Source organism: Triticum dicoccoides, chromosome 1A (assembly GCF_002162155.2).
Source record: "Triticum dicoccoides isolate Atlit2015 ecotype Zavitan chromosome 1A, WEW_v2.0, whole genome shotgun sequence".
NCBI classification, from domain to species: Eukaryota; Viridiplantae; Streptophyta; class Magnoliopsida; order Poales; family Poaceae; genus Triticum; species Triticum dicoccoides.
Window position 1 is genome coordinate 346,122,759 of NC_041380.1, and position 7,770 is coordinate 346,130,528.

Here is a 7,770-nt window from a genome sequence, read left to right on the forward strand (position 1 = left end):
GCCGCCTGGCGCTGCCGCCGGCAAAGCCCGGCCGGCAGGGGCGGCTGCGGGGCCTTCGCTTCTCAGCCACTCGTGCTCCATGGCTGGTGCAGGGCGGTCGGTCGAGTGGTGGCGCTTGGCTGCGGCATGGTGGCCCATTCCCGGGCGATGGCGGGGGGCCTGGTGGCGTCTCGTCGAAGGTCTATGCGTCGTTTGCGGTGCGGCGACTGCAGTGGACTTAGATCGGGCGGCAGCGTGCCCATGCTCTCCGGCCATATTTGTTCGGTTTTGGTAGTCGGTGGACAATGGGCGGCGTGCTAAGCCGTCTTCAATGTGGAGCAGCGCGCTGTAGAGCAGCATTAATGCGGGCAGCTGGCGCCGGGCGGGAATGTGTGCGGGCGAGCAAGAAGAGGGTTTGGGTGGGTCAGTGTGGTCAGAAGCGGGAGTGAGAGATGTCCGGACGCCCGCAAAGCCCTCACATTTGCCTCCGATTTGCGGGAGAAAGTACATCTAGACCGCCTTGTGGATGATACATGTCCGGCCCGTGTGGGATTGCTTCCACAGTACGGACGTAGGCAGGCAGTTTGAGAGTCGGCGTTGGAGATGCCCTAAGCAGTTTTTAAGCAAGCATTATCGTTGAATGTCATCATGGAGAAACAGTTTTGTTTGAAGCAATTATCTGCCTGAAAAAAATGTGTCTATACCACGCAAACTATGAAAAATATCCCGGTGAAGACACAATTACCTTAACTTTATCCATGAATAATTCAGGTGAAATGACCTTCCGTTAGTGTACACCCATGTCACCATTTGCCATCAAAATTCTCATACCCCCTCTATGCTCTTTCTGCAAGTAGCAACCTTTCCAAGATCCAAAGACTTGCAATCGGCCAGCCCCTTCACCGTGTCAGGATCCATTACATGTAGAGTTTGTATGCTTCCAGTAGCATACAAGTAGATGGAACCTGACACAGCATCAAATTTACGGGAACTTGCAAGGTTTAAATATGCAACTCAAAGGCCATTTATCCATGTTATGGGGCTATAAATCTCGTTGTTTTGATCAAGATTCAGAAACAATGAACACAAGCAGAACTGAAACACGAATATTCTTAAAAGCAAACTTTGTGCTGATTTAATGGCTCAAAAGTGACGATTGGCCAGCATGGTGAGACACATTATATACTATATCATCTAAACGACTATAAATTCTACTCCCTCCATTTCTAAATACTTGTCTTTCTAGGCATTTCAACAAGTGACTACATACGGAGCAAAATGAGTGAATCTACACTCTAAAATATGTCTACATACATCCGTATGTAGTAGTCATTTGAAATGTCTAAAAAGACAAGTATTTAGGAACGGAGGGAGTAGGAGATAAACAGTTCCTCGTCACAGAACATAACTGGTTTCAGCATCAAGCATCAAAAGGCCTCAATTTTTCAGATTACAATTTTGCATACCCCATGGAAAACCCACAAATTCTGCTGTACAAGAAAAATAGATCTCTTTCTACAGGAGACCAAGTTGATAAAACACTTACCAAAGCAGGAGAAGGTGAAGTTGGTGTCGACGCGCGGGAGCACCTGCAATCGGAACAAAAAGGGGTATGTTTAATCTGGGTCAAATTATTATAGTAAAACTATTGACTAATCTAGGTTGACAAACTGAAAGTAATCTCGAAATCAGACCCATCAATGAATAGTTATAGTTCTCTGATGTATTTGGCTGAAAAAGTTAAAAGAAACTGAATTAGGTAAATAGTACATCATACTGTTCATAAGTCCATATCTGTATTTTCCTTATGCTAGACCGGCAACAACTTTCAGATGCAAACACCCTCTCTGGAAATCAGCATTTAACCGAAGTAAAACCGGATGTAGTGCTCGATGACATCAATATGTGAACTGTAATGTCAAAAAGATCAAAGTGAGGTCTTATGAGATTTTTACATTAGGTTCCACCAAACGGAAAGAAAACAGGATGTAAACCAAATTTAGCATAAGTGCAAGGAATATGTGCTAGTGAATTTTATCGGGACTGAGTGCACGATCGGGAAATACAGCAACAAAAATCTCCACTCTGTTATCTAACTACACAAAATTTTGACTACCTTTAAAATTTACATATAACTATGCAAAAAATTGAATTATGCTTACCTTTCAAATAGATAATATATATTGCCGTGGAAAAATAAAGTTGATAAACACAATCAGCTTGGTTTCTCCTCGTACACATTAACACAAACAACTTATGTGCGGTGAAAGGGGAAGTTCATCTTTTCTGTACAGCCGCACTTCAAATATGGGGGTTTGACCCACATGAACCAAAGTAGAGAGAGAGAGAGAGAGAGAGGCGGCGACGAACGGTGGGCGCAGAGCATCGAGGGGTGGACCGGTGGAGGCAGCAACGGCCTCGCCGTTTCTCTCAGTCTCTCTCCCGTCGCCTCTCTGACTCTATGGAAGAAGGGAGGAGCGGGCGCCGTTTCTCTCAGTCTCTCTCCCGTCGCCTCTCTGACTCTACGGAAGAAGGGAGGAGCGGGCGAGGAGCGTCCGCACGCAAGTTGATTTCCGTACGTTTCTTCTTTCCTATAGGTATAGAAATTTTCGGCGAGCATTTTAAAAAAAAGAATTTTCGGCGAGCGACTGGCGGTGGTACGGTCCAACTACTGATATTTTCGTTAGGAGACTTCCGGAAGCGTTCGTTCAACGCCGCCTGTCGTAGCGAACCAACCTGTGGTTGAGATAGTTAGGTGGACAGTGGTATCCCTAACTCATTAGGGTTTAAATCCTAGTGTTCGCATTTTTTCTGAATTTATTTCAGGATTTTCGGCGATGCGCTTTCAGTGGGAGGAGACGTTTTCGTTGACGACGAGGCGCCTACGATAACTTCGTAAATCTCAAGATGATATGCCGGCTCAGTCTCTCGGAGGTGCTCATAAGGGTAGGGTGTGCGTGTGTGCGTTCATAAGGATGAGTGTATGCGCGTGTATATGAGCGCTTGTGTCTGCACTGATGCTCAAAAAACAACGCCGCCTGTCGTCGACGCACGGCAAGTGTCGTTCGTGCGAAGGATCCAAGGGGCTACTTTGTAAAACATTCTTGTGTGAGGGTCTTCTGTGCAAGTTGTCTGCGATGGTGTCATTGGGTGTATCCTCGTCGTATGGTGTGTTATCTGTATTTGTATCTGCATACTATGTGTACTGTTTTCCTGCTCCTATAAATACAGACGTGAGTATGCTTTTAAATAAAAAAGAGAAAGAAAAACATGAGTAGACCGGTCAAAAGCAGTCTAAGAGCATGCATGGATCCAAGAGACTATTTTTAGTCTAACTAAAAAGTCTTTTTTAAAGGCTAAAGTTCCAAGTACCCCTGACTAAAGAGAGGTTAGGACTAGTATTGAGACTAAAAAATTTTAGTTATAGGAAACCTACTAAAATATATATTAGCCCTCTCTCCGCTTATTTAATTCCTCTCCTTAAACACATGCAAGTTTTGGATTGGAGGGTTTGGAGGATAATAAATGCTCAATAACTTGATTTTAGTCTCTTTAGTATTTGGATCCAAGCATGGGTGAGGCTAGCAAGTTTTAGTCCCACTACTACTTTTAGTCATGGGACTAAAACGTATCCAAACACCCTCTAAAACTTACCTCAATCTGTCTATAAAAAACTGTAGCAAAGCAGCTGTCAAGCCGTGGTAAATCTTCATTACCCTATACTTTTTTCAAAACACTGTGAAAATCCGAAGTCTATGTCCTCTAATTTTGTGTACTAATCATTATGGCGGCCTACGGGCGACAAAATTAGCCTCCCTACGAACCTAAGTAACATTGGACTACAAAAGTTTGGAGCAGACCCTTCACGTCTTCAACCACCGGATTGAAGATCGATCGGTCTTTTGAGTTGAGCTTGCTCACCACCGGTCTTGTAATATGACTCTAGCATGATTCCCCAACTTCCTTTGAGTTGAGCCGTCTTTTGAGTTGAGCGGTCTTGATCACCACCGGTCTTCCATCATCATACTCACCACCTGGTGACTACGGAACCATTGTAATGGTTGCATCTTCGATGGCCAACGACCTTGTGTCTCGCGCCTCGTCCAAGTGACCCAGGAAGACGCTCGTCAGTGGGCCAGGGCGGGCACCATAGGGTTACCTAACATGTTATCTGAGTAGTCAGCTTGCATATGCTTCCGGCTGAGCAACCCATGTCTCCTACTCCGGTTATCACCTTCGCGTCGGCTTGTGTACGTGTAATGGCGTAAACGCTGCAGCCGCGATGGCACCACCGCCGCCTTCTCCTCCGGAGCCAGATTAAATTTTGTTTTCTTAGCTTGTATTGGGGCTTGTTTTGCTGTGCCCCCGGTGAGACCTCCTCCTTTTCCTTGTTGTGACTTCTGCTTTATTTTCTTTTTCCTATTCTCGAATCTTGTTGTCGGATGCTTGGTGTTGGTGCTTTATAATATAAAGCGGGGGGCAACCCTTTTTCCTAATGGTGTAAACGCTCCCTATATTCAACTCTGTTTTCATAGAGATGATTGTATGTTCGTGTGTGTATCTGAACATTTACGCTTATACAATATTTTTTTTTAAAGTCATCCGGACTGGATGTTCCATCGTCAGCCCTCACGAGATTGGCGTATGTGGCAACTTCGTTAATTTAAAGATGATATGCCGACTTAGTCTTTTGAAGATGCTCATAGGGATAGAGTGTGTGCATGTGCGCTTATAGGAGTGAGTGTATGTGAACATACTTGTTTGTAATGTGTTCAGAAAAGAAAGATTGGGAAATACCATAAAACCAGCAAATGGGGCCCACCGCCCACGTGGTGGCTGGACAGCGTAAAACAAAGGGAAGGACCTAACTGCAAAACATCAGGCACTCGTCATATAATAAAGCAAAAATAGGCAGACGGACGGATCGCCGGACCAGATGGACGTCAGGATCGTGGGACCAGACCCAAAGCTGTTGATGGGGCCCACATGCGATCGACGCGTCAAGCACCACCTGCACTCTCGCCGCAGCCACACTATATAAGGATACCGCGAGCCCGCTCTTCATTATCGCTCAATCACCTTGCAAATTCTTCCGACCCAAAGCTGTTGATACTGAAGTCAGAGAATCGATCAGGTCCCGTCCGAAAAGGATTTTTTTGATTCGAAAAAGAATCGATCAAGTCCCGTTCTTGGGCCAGCGCCAGCAGCAGCAAGCGTAGATACGCTGTACGCAGAAACCATCCCATTCCCATGGCTGAGCGCTTCCCGACGGTGACGATGGGGCGGGTGGCGATGGGGCAGACCGAGGAGCGCATCTACAGGGACGACGTCATCGCCCAAGACCACGGCAACCACCGCATGGAGGCCGTGATCATGCCACAGCCAATCAAGGACACCTTCTCCATCCTGTTCGGCGGCGACATTTACGAGGTACGTACTCCTCTGTCGACATACAGTGTAGAACATAACATACGTTCTCGAGCTAGTACAAGGGCGCCCTAGCTAGCTATGACGAGATCTAGCTTAATTAGCTTTGTCCTCCATATGCATCCTGCGCATGCCAGATTGCTGGAGTCGTGGCCACTGAGCTGACCGGCGTGGAGGCCGGCGAGCAGACGAGCGGCGGCCTCGTGGTTCCCATCAACTCTGCGCCTGCGCCTGCGCCTCCAGAGGTACTACCTGAGACCAGTTACTTCGTCGTGACGTACTTCTCTTGACGGCAAATTTTCGTGTTTTGACTTTTTTCTGAAACTTATTCGAGATTTGACCCTAGTTTAATTTTTTTTAAGATCTGAACCTTTTGCTACCGCCAGAGTCCATGGCGGTAGGGTCTAACAGCCTACCGTCAGGGACTTTGGCGATAGGAAACATCGCTACCGTGACGGTAGCCTGCACAACCCTACCATCAAGGTGCTTGTCGGTAGGCACGAGCACACACTGTGTTCAATACTTAGGAGGTTTTCGGCGGTAGGGCATGCAACCCTACCGCCAGGGACCTTGGCGGTAGGCTGCTATGCCCTACCGCCATAGTCCCTGGCGGTAGCAAAAGGGTCAGATCTCGACTTTTTTTCAAACTAGGGTCAAATCTCGAATAGGATTCAGAAAATGGTCAAAACACGAAATTTAGCCTCTCTTGGCTTGATTGATTCTTAAGATCCTCCAGCATACGTGCAATTTTTGTAATTGTTAATATTTTGAACCGTTCTTTATTTCATTTTTCACTTGATTATGATCTAATTATAATTTGCTAGAAATCGAATGACAGTCCTGAATCCCACCCGGCCGGCACATAGTTTGTTCCTGGTAGTTTCTCATGGTATAATCCAGGACTGTGTGAACACCTATTTGTTAATCAAAAACAGATTTTTAATTTTCATAAATTCAGAGACAATTAAGAAAATGTTCATCGTGTAGATGTGAACTATGCATGTGAATACTTTTGTTTGGGCAGCTTCTCATTTGTAAGCTATACAGTAAACAGCACAAACATCTGGAAATCCTGTTACAGATTCACAATTTTATCTTTTCTAGCCTATGTATTTTATATGATATTATGCCGAGATATGAGGAACACATGGGCATGTACTAGTACACATCAAAACGTTTCGTAACTTTTTGATTAATATATTATCATGAAATTTACATAAAATAACGAGCTCACTTGAGTACGTTATACAAATTTATGAACTCTTCTTCCAATAAACTATTGATTCCATTCACTTTCTTCCCCAATTTATTCTTGGGCACATTTAACTCGATCCGTAACCCTTCACCGGGTTTATGGGAGAACACATGGTTGAAAATTCTACAAAAATACATATGTGAGGCTGGTTGGTTGGAGTATCACGTACATATACATTTAGCTTTAAGAATTGCAACTCCAACGGTGCGTTAGGAAGGATCTTCCTTTGCTTGATATACCTGAACCCCAAGTGTTTGGTCTTTCTGGCCATGGATGGCGTCCACCTGATCAGGGCTGGGTGAAGGTTAACATGGATGGCACACTGAACTCTGAGAAAAGCACGGCAGGGGCTGGTGGTGTGGCTCGATCTGCCACAGCTTTGTTGGGTGCTTGGTGCAAACCCCATGTTGGGGGTTACTGGTCCGATGATCGCTGAGCCTTATCACTGAGAGATGGCATCATCTTTGCAAAATTGAGAGAATACTCACATGTGATAATGAAAACGGATTGCCTGGAGGTGGTGAACCTCTGGAACACTTGCCGGCAACTGACGTTCTGTTTTGGCACCGATACTCTTAGAGATTGGAGAGCTTGCTTCGTCATTTATTTCTTTAGTTATTCAACATGTAAACAAGTCTGCTAATTTCCTAGCCCATCTAAGCGCTAAGCGTGCCTATACTCGTTGATGGTCACCAAGAGTTGGTTGGATTCTTAACCTCCCTTCCTGGTGACCAGCCTTCTCGCTGATTGTCTCAGGAGTTCTTTTGTTTGAATAAAGCTCTCTAAATTTCCCGCAAAAAAACCTCGACAAAATATTAAAAAATGGGCTACTTGATGTTTTTCACGAGTTACAAAATTGCATATTTTGAGATGAAAATTTTCTCAGATATACTTTTTAGCTTTCCACAGATATACTTCTCCATATAAGCTACATGATGTGAGTTTTTTTTTCAAGAAGAACGCCTTTAAAGGTTATGTTTTACTAACAAGGGCTAGAGCTAAAATGCTTCTCACATAGTAGTATTAATTATGGAAGGTAAAATGAGCTGAAAACTAGTTTGAGGAGGAAAACAAGCCAATCTAGTTAACATGAAGTGCACCTTCTCTTT

General features: G+C 44.8%; 1 long non-coding RNA gene across 1 annotated transcript; it reads right to left on the reverse strand.

Moving 5' to 3' along the window:
- Positions 1-1,394: 1,394 nt before the first annotated feature.
- Positions 1,395-2,527, reverse strand: LOC119287852. Its single transcript, XR_005141002.1, has 2 exons — positions 2,350-2,527; positions 1,395-1,889 (listed from the first exon to the last, which is right to left on the reverse strand). It is a non-coding gene; the product is annotated as an uncharacterized LOC119287852 (long non-coding RNA).
- Between the last annotated feature and the right edge of the window lie 5,243 nt (positions 2,528-7,770).